This window comes from Buceros rhinoceros, unplaced genomic scaffold (assembly GCF_000710305.1).
Source record: "Buceros rhinoceros silvestris isolate BGI_N320 unplaced genomic scaffold, ASM71030v1 scaffold20303, whole genome shotgun sequence".
Classification (NCBI taxonomy): domain Eukaryota; kingdom Metazoa; phylum Chordata; class Aves; order Bucerotiformes; family Bucerotidae; genus Buceros; species Buceros rhinoceros.
The window spans coordinates 12,369-24,259 of NW_010403303.1; positions in this window are offsets into that span (position 1 = coordinate 12,369).

The window sequence follows — 11,891 nt, forward strand, 5'->3', positions numbered from 1 at the left end:
AATGTTCTAATGGCATGTGAGTTCCTGCCCATCAAATTAAAAGCATAGTGACAAGCATCTTGCTTGCCTTGTTGTTTTTCCTGGACCCTTTAGAAATAGTTCATGCAGTCCCTGGAGACTGCAGACCACAGGCTGAAAATCACTTAATAATTCTCTTTCATGGTGCCTTGCAGATTCCTGGGACACAACATCTCTTTCAGCAGGAAAAACAGGGTGATGCATCCACAAATGCAGTCATAGCTTTTTTGAGACAGAAGGCATGTTTTTTAGGTCGGAACAGTGGTGTATGCATGGCAAAAAGAATCTGACAGAGAACAAAAGGGTAAGTGACATTTAGTGTATGATAATGAATTATTTTCTTTATTTCTTCTTTCATTTAAAACTTTTATTTGGGAGGTGAGAGGTAAGTGAGTTTGTAGGGTAGCAAATACTGGTTAGACTTACTCTGCTCTGCCTAGTTTTGTTTTTTTAATGTTGTCTTGGGGTTAGAAACAGTCTGTGGCTGTTTCTTCTTCAATCGTATTTTCGACTTCTGTCAAAGTCTCACAGTCTTGAAGATGCTTATTTTAATAGATTGTAGAAAATAAATAAATACAACCAAGCTATTTATAACTCTGTCCTTGAGTCATTCAAAGACATAACTATGACTTTCACTGGTCAAAACAGGACCCAACAGCTGTTTTTCTACAACTGTGAAGAGCCTGGTTAATATTTGATAGTGCTAAAGGTACACTGTGTTTTCCCCAAAGCCCCCATCTTTGCTTGCAGTAAGAGAAAGTTCTTGTTTATGGGACAGCTGCCAAAAGATGAAAGTGATAAGATTGCTTTTTTTCCAGCAGGTTTCCTAGAGTAGAAATCACTGTTTCCATGTAGGGGGAATTTATCCATCATCCGTCACCGTGGACAAGTATCCTGGACCTCTCTGCGCTGATCCTGACCCCACATGTTACGGTATTGCTTCCCTCCTGCAAAGAGGGTTGGGTCATGGGAGGCAGCAGGGCTCCCTGTGCTCTGGTATGTCAGGTATTACTAATACCTCTTCTCAAAAACTCTCTAAATGTTTCTACAGATGAGGAACTTCCTGATGTTTCAGTGCCAGTAATGGGAAGCTCTGAGGATGTAGCGTGCTGCCATGTGCCAGCTGTGACTTTGCAAGTCATCTGTTGTGCTATTGGGCAGTACTGGCAGTGCATTTTGGAAGGCAAAAGCTACTCCATTTCTCCTTTCTGCACTATCAGCTGGACTTACGGGGCAACAAGAAAGTGGATAAAGGCTGGTAGATGGCAAAGGGCAACAGGATGGGACAGTTACACTGTGTGTCAGGAGGGTCTGCCCTTGGCACAGCCTCACTCAGAATGATTTTGTGTCAATGCCTGAGAAACATGGGCTGGTAGGACAGACATTTTAGGCCTCTTAAAAAATGCCATTGTCATAAAAGGACCTTTCTGGTATTTCTGGATCTAAAATATACAACAAAAATTTAAGTGGGAAAACATGCCAAAGTCACCCTTATTTTCTGTATTTTTAGTTCTAGTTCTCACAATACATCACAGACATTACTGTCTAACCATACAAAGAAGTGTCCTCAATAAGGACAGCTCTATATTAAGGAAATAAATTCCCCATAAGTTTGGCATGGCCAGGAGCTGAATACCCAGCACTGTGTGCAGAGGGAGTGCAGCACACAGAGATCCTTGGATGAACAGCCCCATATGGAAGCCCCAGGAGAGCAGGACATGTTTGCCAGCCACTGTCACCATCCTCCAAAAGCTTGAAGGAGGCAGTTGCATACAGCGGGTGGGGAGCAGCCTCACTGCCTCCAGCACTGGAACAAAAGCAATGCCAGGTCAGTCCCAGTCTGTGCTTACTGATACTGACAGCAAATCCAAGAGGTGGCCTTGCTTCTGCAGCTGGACTTTGCTTTTGTTGTAATTCAACCTTATTTGCTACAAATGAATTATTAGTGTCTCTCTGATTTGATCACCACAGGAATCTGCAGCTCTCCCTCTGATTCTGCTATGTCAGGTGTGGATCCTGCATTCTAGACACACCCCATCCAAACGTTACATCACCCAGTTTCTGTCCTAGGTGTGTCTTGCCAGCCTTTCTGAGGCAGTTATTCTCCACCAGAGCCTTGTTTTGAGTAACCTATGAAATGTAATACCTTAGGCTAAGATACTAGTGAGCATGAGGCAGTATCTTCTGGTTTGCCACAGCTGGCTAAAATGTTATACCAACAACTTACCTTGATTGGTAACAACAAACAACAACCTCTAAAATGTTCCTCCTTGCTGGTGTCTTCGTGAAGGCTGGTAACTTTACATCTCTTTTCACAGTAAAGCCCTCAGCCCCGTTGTTTCAATGAGCTTACCTGGATTTTACTGCTGGAAACTGCTGCCAACCCTTGGAGGACCCCAAGCTTGGTACTATGAATGGTGGTGCCTAGGAAACCAAATGTGGAAAAAGACTGTTGGCTCGAAGAAAACACAGTTCTTTGAAACAGCTGGGCTGGAAAGCCGGTCTTGCGACCAGTTATACTAAGTGTATGGTGACTTATAGGAGCAAGGTGTATTTTCAGCAGCAGAGATTCTGACCCTGTGTATACGGGAAGACTGTGAAGTGTATTTTTTTATCTTGAAACTACTGAGAGAATTAAGTAATTGTCAAGATTATTTTATATGCCCACAGGATCTTTACTAACCCAACTTCCAGTGACTTCTACTGATCTCTACCATGTCCCATCTGAAATCTTGGAATGCTGTTCTTAAGTAACACTGGCTTAAAAGTGGCCTCTCACTTACTACAGTATTTTGTAACTATATATAAAGGCAGAAGGCTTCCTGACCTCTCTAGGTGAGGAGGAATATAGAGCTTTCAATATTTTTCAACCTGGAACCTGTCATTTGCAGTTGACGACAACTGGCTAAACAGTGAATGATCACAGCATCTTCTGCTCTGGAGCACCAAGAGCAGTAGGGAAGCTTTGCTTTTGTCAGTATAGAACCACCGTCTCTTCCAAGGAAAGTATTGACAAAACTTACAAGTGACATCAAACAAAATTAGGTGTTTTTTACTGTATTCTGAGATAAGCAAAAAGTCATGCTTCTATTTCATTCTTTATTAGGTATGAATGGGTTTATTGTGTGAACTCCTTACCTAAGGGTATGTGCATGGTAAAGGCATCTATAGGTTTAGAAAGTGTTTCTACCCTGTCGTGAAGGAAAAAATTACCAAGTGCTATGAAACACAAAGACATCAAGTCTGATTCAGTATGTCCTTGAGAGTAAATCACTGAAAGCTACTAGATTATGTTAGTGATGAAGTGATATAAATTGCCACCTTCTTGTGTTGTCTCCTTTGCAACCATTTCTGGCCGCAGCTGGAGACAGAGTATTGGGTTTGAAGGAGCTTTTGTCTGATTTGGTAGAGACCCTTCTGCCTTCTAATGCTTTTCTGAATGTTTCTGATATAAATCATAGATGCAAAAGGCAGCAATTTTGTCTGTCCAATAGCAACAGGCTATTTTTCATGCCTCTCTCAGACTCAGTGACATTGGTTCAACATACATGCCAATCTCCATGTATTTTCCAAATACATATGTATGAGTATAAAGGCTGTTGTACTTAAACACAGCTCTTGCCTATGGGCTCCTAGCTGTGTGACAATGGATAACCATGGGTGATAGACTGTCAAAACCAGCTGGGATTATCCTAGTGGCACACTGTATAGCTCTGACTTGAAAACTTCTCCAGTGGTCCTGCACAAGAACTCCGAACTGCCTGAGCCACAGATGTGAGCCACAGCATATCTATCCTCCATCCTGTCACACAGTCTTGGTTTGAAGACCTACAGGGTGCAGATCACATGGAAAGTTGTTTCTGAGGTTCATTATTTCCTCTGTCAAAAATGAGCAATGTGGTTCTTATCTGAATTTGTCAAAACTAGTTTCCATCACTGGATCTGATTTTACTTTAGAAAGAAAGACTCCTCTCCTGTCCGAAGTGCATTCCCATGAAGACATTGCTGAGTCTGATCAAATGGCCTTTTCATCATCTCTTTAGTAAATCAAGCAGGGGCTCTGGATCCCTGATGGAAAGTAATGAAGCCATTTTGGGTTACTGAGTAGTGCTCAGTACTGAGCTGCAGCAGTGGGTTGTGCTTGTGCTCTGAACTTGCTGCAGACGAGAAGGATAGAAGTAAGCATAAGCCACTGTGATTTGTATTTTATTTGACAATTTGACCAAAGAGGTCACCTTCTCTAACCCAGTCAATAAGCAATAACTTTTAAAGCTGTGGCAACCCCCTTGCTTTGGATCTGCGTCTGAGCCCTCAGCTAATTTACCCCGTCTGTGCACATTCAGTGCCTCATCACAAAGCTCTTCGGACTCAAGGGACTGTGAAGACAGATTTCTCTTCTTGTTTTTAAGCACTGTCGAAGTGAAGACACATGAGGGGCAGCAAATGGGTCTTGCATTGCTGTATAGCTTCTGGTCACAATTCCAGTTTGAAAGTAAGCCAGAAGATTTGTACTATTGGGACTACTTGGGACTTGATTTGGGGCTCAGAAAGAAATTCCAGATGAGCCCCACAGTATGGCACTTCTCAGTCCTTCAGTAGAGATGATTTAAAATTTGCTCTGTAATTCAATCATTATAAGTAGGAGCAATTTCCTCCTGCTTGTAATTTAGTTCATATTAAATCTATCTCTCTCAGTTTCGTCTGCATGAACTTGGAAATCTTGTTTGTAGTAGACTAATTTAGATAGATCGAGAGATAAGGTTCTTCTGGAAGTAGGCTCCCTGTGGCTCCAAACTTCTCACGTTGAGTCACTGTATCAGCCCAGGCCCAGGGTAGTGAGGGTGAGGAAATATTCCTTCCTGCAGAGTTTATCAAGAGCATCTTGGGAGCAGGGTGGCTAATTGTTCACGTTAAACACTGCTCGAAGGTCTTGTGAATGCAGAATTTATATACATAAAAAAGCTACGTGTTAAAAGGCTATAAAACCATAGCACTTTTTCAGTCAGGTAGTTCACCAATTAGCAGTGGGTTAGTTTCTTTGGAGCCTGACCTGATCCAAAGCCTATGCAAGCGGGTGGAAAAAACTCCAAAGAGGCTCCTGTCTTTAAGTCAAGGAATTAAATTGTATGCCTTAGCCCCATAGGGTATTATTGCACTAAAGAGCTTATTAAGATTAAAAATGGGATTAGGCATCACCATGAATGAATGCAAAGAGGTTACACGGCTAGGATAAAGCTACAAAGCTTTATTCTGCCTTTCAGGGAAATGGTGTCAGGCTGGAGCCGAGAAAAAAAAATGACGTATCTAACATTATACACAATGAAGTGCATCTTGTATCTTCCAAAGCGAAGAAAGGCAGTATGTGGAACTAAAACATCTTTCTTTTTTCTTTTTTTTTTCAAGAAGTTGATCTTGCTGATCAGTGGAATGAAAATGTCTCATGTACTTCCCCGCTCTTTCTTTTGAGCCTTAGATTTTTCTGGGTTTTTATGCTTATTTTTCTAAATGAGCTGTTGGCTGCAATTGCTCCCTTGGCCCCTAGAGAACCAGCAAAGGAACCCTGGCACTGCAGGAAAGCAGCCTGCAGTAAAGAGGAGAGGAAGAAGGAGGTGGAGAGGGACAAGGAGGGGGGGAGAGAGAGGGAGAGGGAGAGGGAGAGGGAGAGGAGACCTGGGCCAGCTGCCATCAATGGGAGAAGATGGATGAGGGAAAAGGCTTTCCGGAAGCACATTGTCTGGCAGTAAAGAATGGTGATGCACATGGGAAGGGGGAGGCAGAACGGAAGGAGGCGCAGGGAGGATGGTGGCAAAGGGGAGCAGACAGTGTAATGTCAGGATGGGGACAAGTGGATGATATGTGGGAATCAGGCCCCCCACACCTCAGTTCAGTGAAGGGTTGCTGAGGACTGCCGCTTACTGCGTGCTTGTCTGCACCACGCTTTCGTAGCCCACAGTGAGTGGGGAGGCCATGGCTGCTGATTTTGCTCTCTGATGGTGAAACAGTCCTGCGGCAGCAGGAGGTCACTTGGGCCATCTGTTGCTTGCTGAGGGTGAAGGGCAGGTACAGCTGGCTTTCCCAGAGATCTTGCTGGGTGCTAGTGGGGGTGTGGGTCTGAGCCAATGGTCCCTACTCTTTTTTTGTTTGTTTTGTTTTGTTTTGTTTTGTTTTGTTTTGTTTTGTTTTGTTTCCCTGACAGGTAAACAGGGAGCAGGGGTGAAAGCTCAGCTCAGATGTTTTTCTTCCATCATATTAATGTGTTTCTGTTTCTTCACTGGTTGGTTTGTGTCTTGTTATCAGAAGCTTACAGATAGCTGCTAAAGAGCTTCTTGCGTTTTTAACTTTGATGTGGTAATGACTGAAGTATTTTTCATATGAAAAAGAAACTTACTTTCCATACATCACTACTATATAGCTAGAGAGAAAGCGGCGATGGTGATGGCCCAGTCACTGTCCTGCCTCCTGCAGGAACTATGTCTGATCCATATCAGATGTTCTCTGCAGGGGATTCTTGGATGCTTTCTACAGTCCAGTCACAAATATCCTAAATAGCAGAGCCTTCCCACTTCCCATGGGACAAGAGGCCAGCTTTCCCAAGGAAGGCATTTGTTAGGACTTCTTGATAACAACTACTTAAAATTTTGATGTCTTGTTATGTTTGGATAGATCTTCCTTGTTTCATCTTAGCTAATATATGCCCTCCTTTGTTATCTATACCCTAAACTACCTCCAGTTGGGAATCACAACTCCTCCTGGCTGTTTCAGGGGGCTGTGCATGTTGGAGACAACTTCCTGCTATCTGTGGAGTCCTTACTCCCCCTTTTCATTTTTTCTATCTGTATGTTTCTTTCCTCGCCCTCCTCCTTCTACACTAGCTCAAAATGCTTAAGTTTATCATTCTCTGTCCTCAAAATGCCTAGAACTGAATGCAGTGTTCTGGATGGGGATATAACAGGTTTAAGTTCCTCTTTGGTTTCTTGTAGTGTAGCTCCTTGTGGTACTATTTCTGTATGGGAGTTTTAGTCCCCAAATGCTTCAGTTCCTGACCATATTTAATTCCAATTTCATTGCTGGCTTGCTTTCCCCTTGCTCTTGTCAGGGACTGGTACTTACCAGATTTTCTGTTAGCTTAAGATTTGTGTTTGAAAAGACTGTTCCCTGATGTCTCCATCTGCATGTTCCTCATCCCAACTGTCTGTATGTGACCTGGCCATATACTGACATTTTCAAGACTGTGCTGCATTTCCATTGTCATCCAAACCACCCCCCCCCCCCCCCCCCCCCCCCCCCAAACCCCACAAAACAGGAAGACTATCTCCCACAGAAGCCACCGGTTTGTGGTTTTTCAATCATCCCTTTTCATGGCTTGCAACCTGTCAGATTTATGTGATATTTCCAGAAACCTTCAATCCCCCCTTATTAGTGAAGTTCAGTATCCACAGGCTGGAATAACATGCTGGCTTAGAGATCAGGATTATTACTAATTCATTAGTTCCCTGTGATGTCCCTACAAAGTGCCTAGCATGGGAAGACCTTGATCCCAGAGAGGGTTTCTGGTAACACTGCAGTTGCTAGAGCCACATCTAACACCGCTTGTTTCCCATGTGATTGTCCTGCTGTTATTTTTCTTCCTTTACTTTCAGAGCTGCAGTCAGCTCCCCTCGTGCAGACAGATGCAAGCTTGCTATGCCTGTGCCAGAAGCTGTCTGGATGATAAGGTGTCTGTCTGGTATACAGGTTTGAGATGTATTCAATTAGCTTGTGACATGAGCAAAGGAACTTATCTTCTCCTTGTGCCTAGAGAAACCAATGTGGGGTTTTGATGAAGCAATGTGAGTTTGTGCCTTAGGTCACTTGTGGGGCAGAAACCTTAGCATGGGTGAGGTACTAACCCTGTCTCCCATCTGTTTATAACCTGCTGTGACCCTCTTCAAACTCTGCAAAGTCTATAGATCACACTTCGAAGAGACGTGTTCTAGCAGCCTGCTTTGGAGCGGGTGTTAACAGTCCTGAGATTTCCATCTTTTGCTCCTTCTGGTGTCCTAACCAGAGGTGAGGGGAAACAAAACACAGTTTATTGGGTTCTTTTAATAACACAGCATACAGATTTGTCCACTAGTGTTATTCCTGCTTACCTACTCTGTCACCTGTGATTACACGGCCATTGTGGTGGTAGTCTGGAGCAACCCTTGCTCCCACATCTTTTTGTGTTTCTCTCCAAGCTCTCTGTCTTCCTGATGGTTGCGCTGCTTCAGCCACTGTCTCCCAGATAGAGCAAGGCCTCTTGTAAAGCACCAAGTTCAGCTTGCTCAGTGGATGCCCGTTGTAGATAGCTTGTGGCTTGTGCGGATGCTTTTCTTCAGTACCATAATAGGTTTGGAGATTCTGCAAGTGCTCCTTGGCCATCTGCCATATCCTGTCTGTCATGGTCCGCTGGGCAGAGCCCAGTGTACTGCTTTGGCAGTGCACAGAGCTGGGGCTTCACCACGTTGCTGCTCCATGATCTTCATGTTCTTGAAGAAATATTTTTCCTATGCATTTTTTCTGTGCTCACTACTGTCCTGACTGAGCTCTCAGGGTACCAAAAGCCTTCACCACTACCAGAGCCTTCCTGACTAAAAACATATTCTTCATAGGTTTATGTAGTTCATCTATTTGTGTCATATCCCTTGCCTGCCTGCCCAGCCAGTGGGACAGCCTGGTGTATGTTTCGTATGTGCTGGTGATTGCTATGCTCAGCCACTTTGTTTACAGCCTCAGGAACATGAGAGGCCCTGAGAAAAATGCCAGAGATAAGAAAGTGTTTGAAAATGCCTGAAAGCAATGAGCCTTCATAGGGAAGGTATAGTCACCCAGCAGGAGCAGCAAGGGGCAAAAATCTCACCACAATTATGCTAAACTTCCAAGAAGGGGAACCACATAAAGAAATGAGACCTCTTATTAAAGATAGGCTGGAAATTGCAACTAATAGAATTAAATCCTTATGTGCTCCCAGCACAGAGGCTTCAGCCATCTCACTCCCTGCAGGTGGATTACAGTAGGTGTGGGGAATCCTGAGAGCCATAAGCGCTCCCTGTCCTGGGCAGTCAGGACAACCTCTGCAGATGCAGGTACCCAACATCAGGGCACTAAGCTGAGTCCAACTTTGACAACCCTGGCAGCACAATGGGGACTGGGAATAAGATTTCAAAGTTAAGCAATCTGGTATGAGGGAATTCCAGACTTGAGCACATCTGTAAGCATGTGATACTACCTTTAATTTTAATTGCATGATCTTCTGTTCTTTTTTTTTCCAGATCTGTTTTAGATTTGCATCACAATGATGTGATGATGCTGAAGCAGACTGTTGGCTGGAATAACCTGCCCACCCTGAGTGCTGCTCAACAAGTCATTCCTATGAGGCATTACGTAAATGCTTTCAAAATATGTACTCATCGTTTCTCAGATTGCCAAGCTGAGGCCCTCAGACTCAGAGAAAGTGAGACTCACTAATGAGTGCTCATAGCGCAACCACAACCAGTGACAGCTGTTATTTTAAACACCAAGACATAATGTTAAGTACTCTGAAAAATCAGGTACTGGAGACCTAAAGGTGGTGGATACTCTTGACATCAATTTTTCTAACTCTCAAAACTCCTTTTGCAAAATAGAAAAGTGCCTCACAAAACACACAATGATATTCTCAGAGAACATTTGTTAGGCTGTACCATAATGATCAATACCATAGGAAAATGTGATAGTGGCTTGATACTGAGGTGCTGCTTTGCAAACTGTTGTAGGATGAGAGCCCTGCACTGAACATCTTCAGATCTCCTGAAGAATCCAACTTACATTAAAGATATATTTATTTAAAACTGAGATTCTTGAGGTGATTTAGATATATTAAGGGAGGAAAAGCAAGACAAATGCTCCTCCCTTTTCCCAAGGTTTATTCTTCTTTTCTTGCAGAGATTTAGGTTTAATTAACTTTCTCACTAGAGACAGAAACAGAGGTCAGTGAAGATGGCATTCATCTTTGAGGGCACTCTTGGTGTGATACAGAATTATCCAGGCATCAGCTAAACCCACCTTTAAATTTGGTGCTATTAAATAGCAGTAGCTAAGTGAAAAGATGTTTCTCTGGTTTTCAAGGAGCTGTTGGGAGTGGATTCATAGAAAGTCCCTCCAAAGTGACTCCTCGCTAATTCATATTTGTATCTCATAGGATAGAGAACATTCAAAGACAAAAGACTTTCAGACACTCAGTGATGAGTTGCAAGGAAAAAACCTCCAAAGATGACACAAAAGAAAACACTTTCGAAGGGCTGGGACCTGGCAGCAGACACCAGGAGGCAATTGAACCTGACCTACTTGAAACCCCTATGACTGTTTAGGAAGTTCAGCAACAACAAGAAGCAATAGGAGATGAGCATTTGCAGCTCTATCTTGGAGTCATAGCAATGAAGATCAAACAAGGGGCTTTAATGTATCAGCAACTTTTTGCTGTAGGGAAGAAACGTACTGACACTCAGTTAGAAAGAGTCTCAGAAGACATAACTGGCCAAAAGATTTAATCCCTAAGGAAATCATGTGTACCATGCCTGGGAGAATTCTCACACCAGTCATCACTCAGGGAAAAACTGCTTCTCAGATGATATCATGGTTAGTCTTCACTACCTATTGTTTGGAGATACATAGCTGGTTTTCTCTTGTGAGGAGTGGTGAGTGCTTTCAGAGCTTTCCTCAAGAAAGGGTTTTGGAATGAAAAGCTGTCATCTGCCTTTCTTTGGATGTATTTTGTATGCAAGTCAGAATACATTCCTAGGATTTTTAAAACATTTTTTATTCATTTTTATTGCTTTTGACTTGGTTTTTTTATAGTAAAAGAACAAAGAACAACGTATAACAGTGTATATAGACTGAAGCCCTTCAACAAGCTACTTTAACACATTTGCTTTCTTGCTCCATAGCCATCTCTCACTGTTTGAAAAATGGAAGTTTCAGCTCATTAGAAAAAACTCTGAACCTCAGACAAAACAACTGTGAGGATGTATTAATATTCCTAAGTCTCAAAATTCCTTACAAGTAAAGGAACGAATGTAAACCCTATTAACGAATAGAAATTATTTTTAAAATAACTAACAAACTCTGTTGACTCAAAATATCTTCTGATACAGCTCTTCAGCCAGACGTGAGAGCTGGGGTATGTGTGCATTCCTGTTGGACTTCTCTAGGAAGGGGAATGGAGTAGTTCTCTGATGGGAGCTGGGGTTATGGCAATCAGGACCCTCCCATTTGCTGAAATGTTTTAGTCCCTGGCCTACTCCAGAATTTTCTGACAGAGGATCTCATTATCTATGGACTGCTTTCCCAAGACCTGGGATGAAAAATGTTCCCCTTTTGTTGTTCTCCTGCTTAAAAAAGGGAAAACTCAATTATAACAGAGGCAGCCAGCTTGCAGGATCCAAAACTGGATACAATGGGTCTTTTCCCAGATGGAAGAGAACAGACTGAGAAGGTGGAATAAGGATCACATGCTACAGGATGGTGTAATGCAAAGCAAAGCATAGGAACATTCACATTTAATCACAGGAGGAAAGGGCTAACACAGGAGATTGGAAAAAAATTGAATCAGTCCCCTACAGTGAAAGCTACATAAAATCTCATGGGAAAGAAGAAAAGCCTTGAAAGGTGACAAAGGCGGGAGAAATTGGGAGCAAGTGGACAGGGCAGACTGCCTCTGCCCAAGGAAATAGCTGTGGGCTGCAATTAGCTAAATGGTACACGACTCCTGCGCTGTGATTGTGTTGCGGTTCTGAACTGCTTGTTGGTTTACTGCTGTTTCTAATGGCAATAGTGCTGAATAATAAAAGCTGTACTCTGCATTGCCAGCAGGA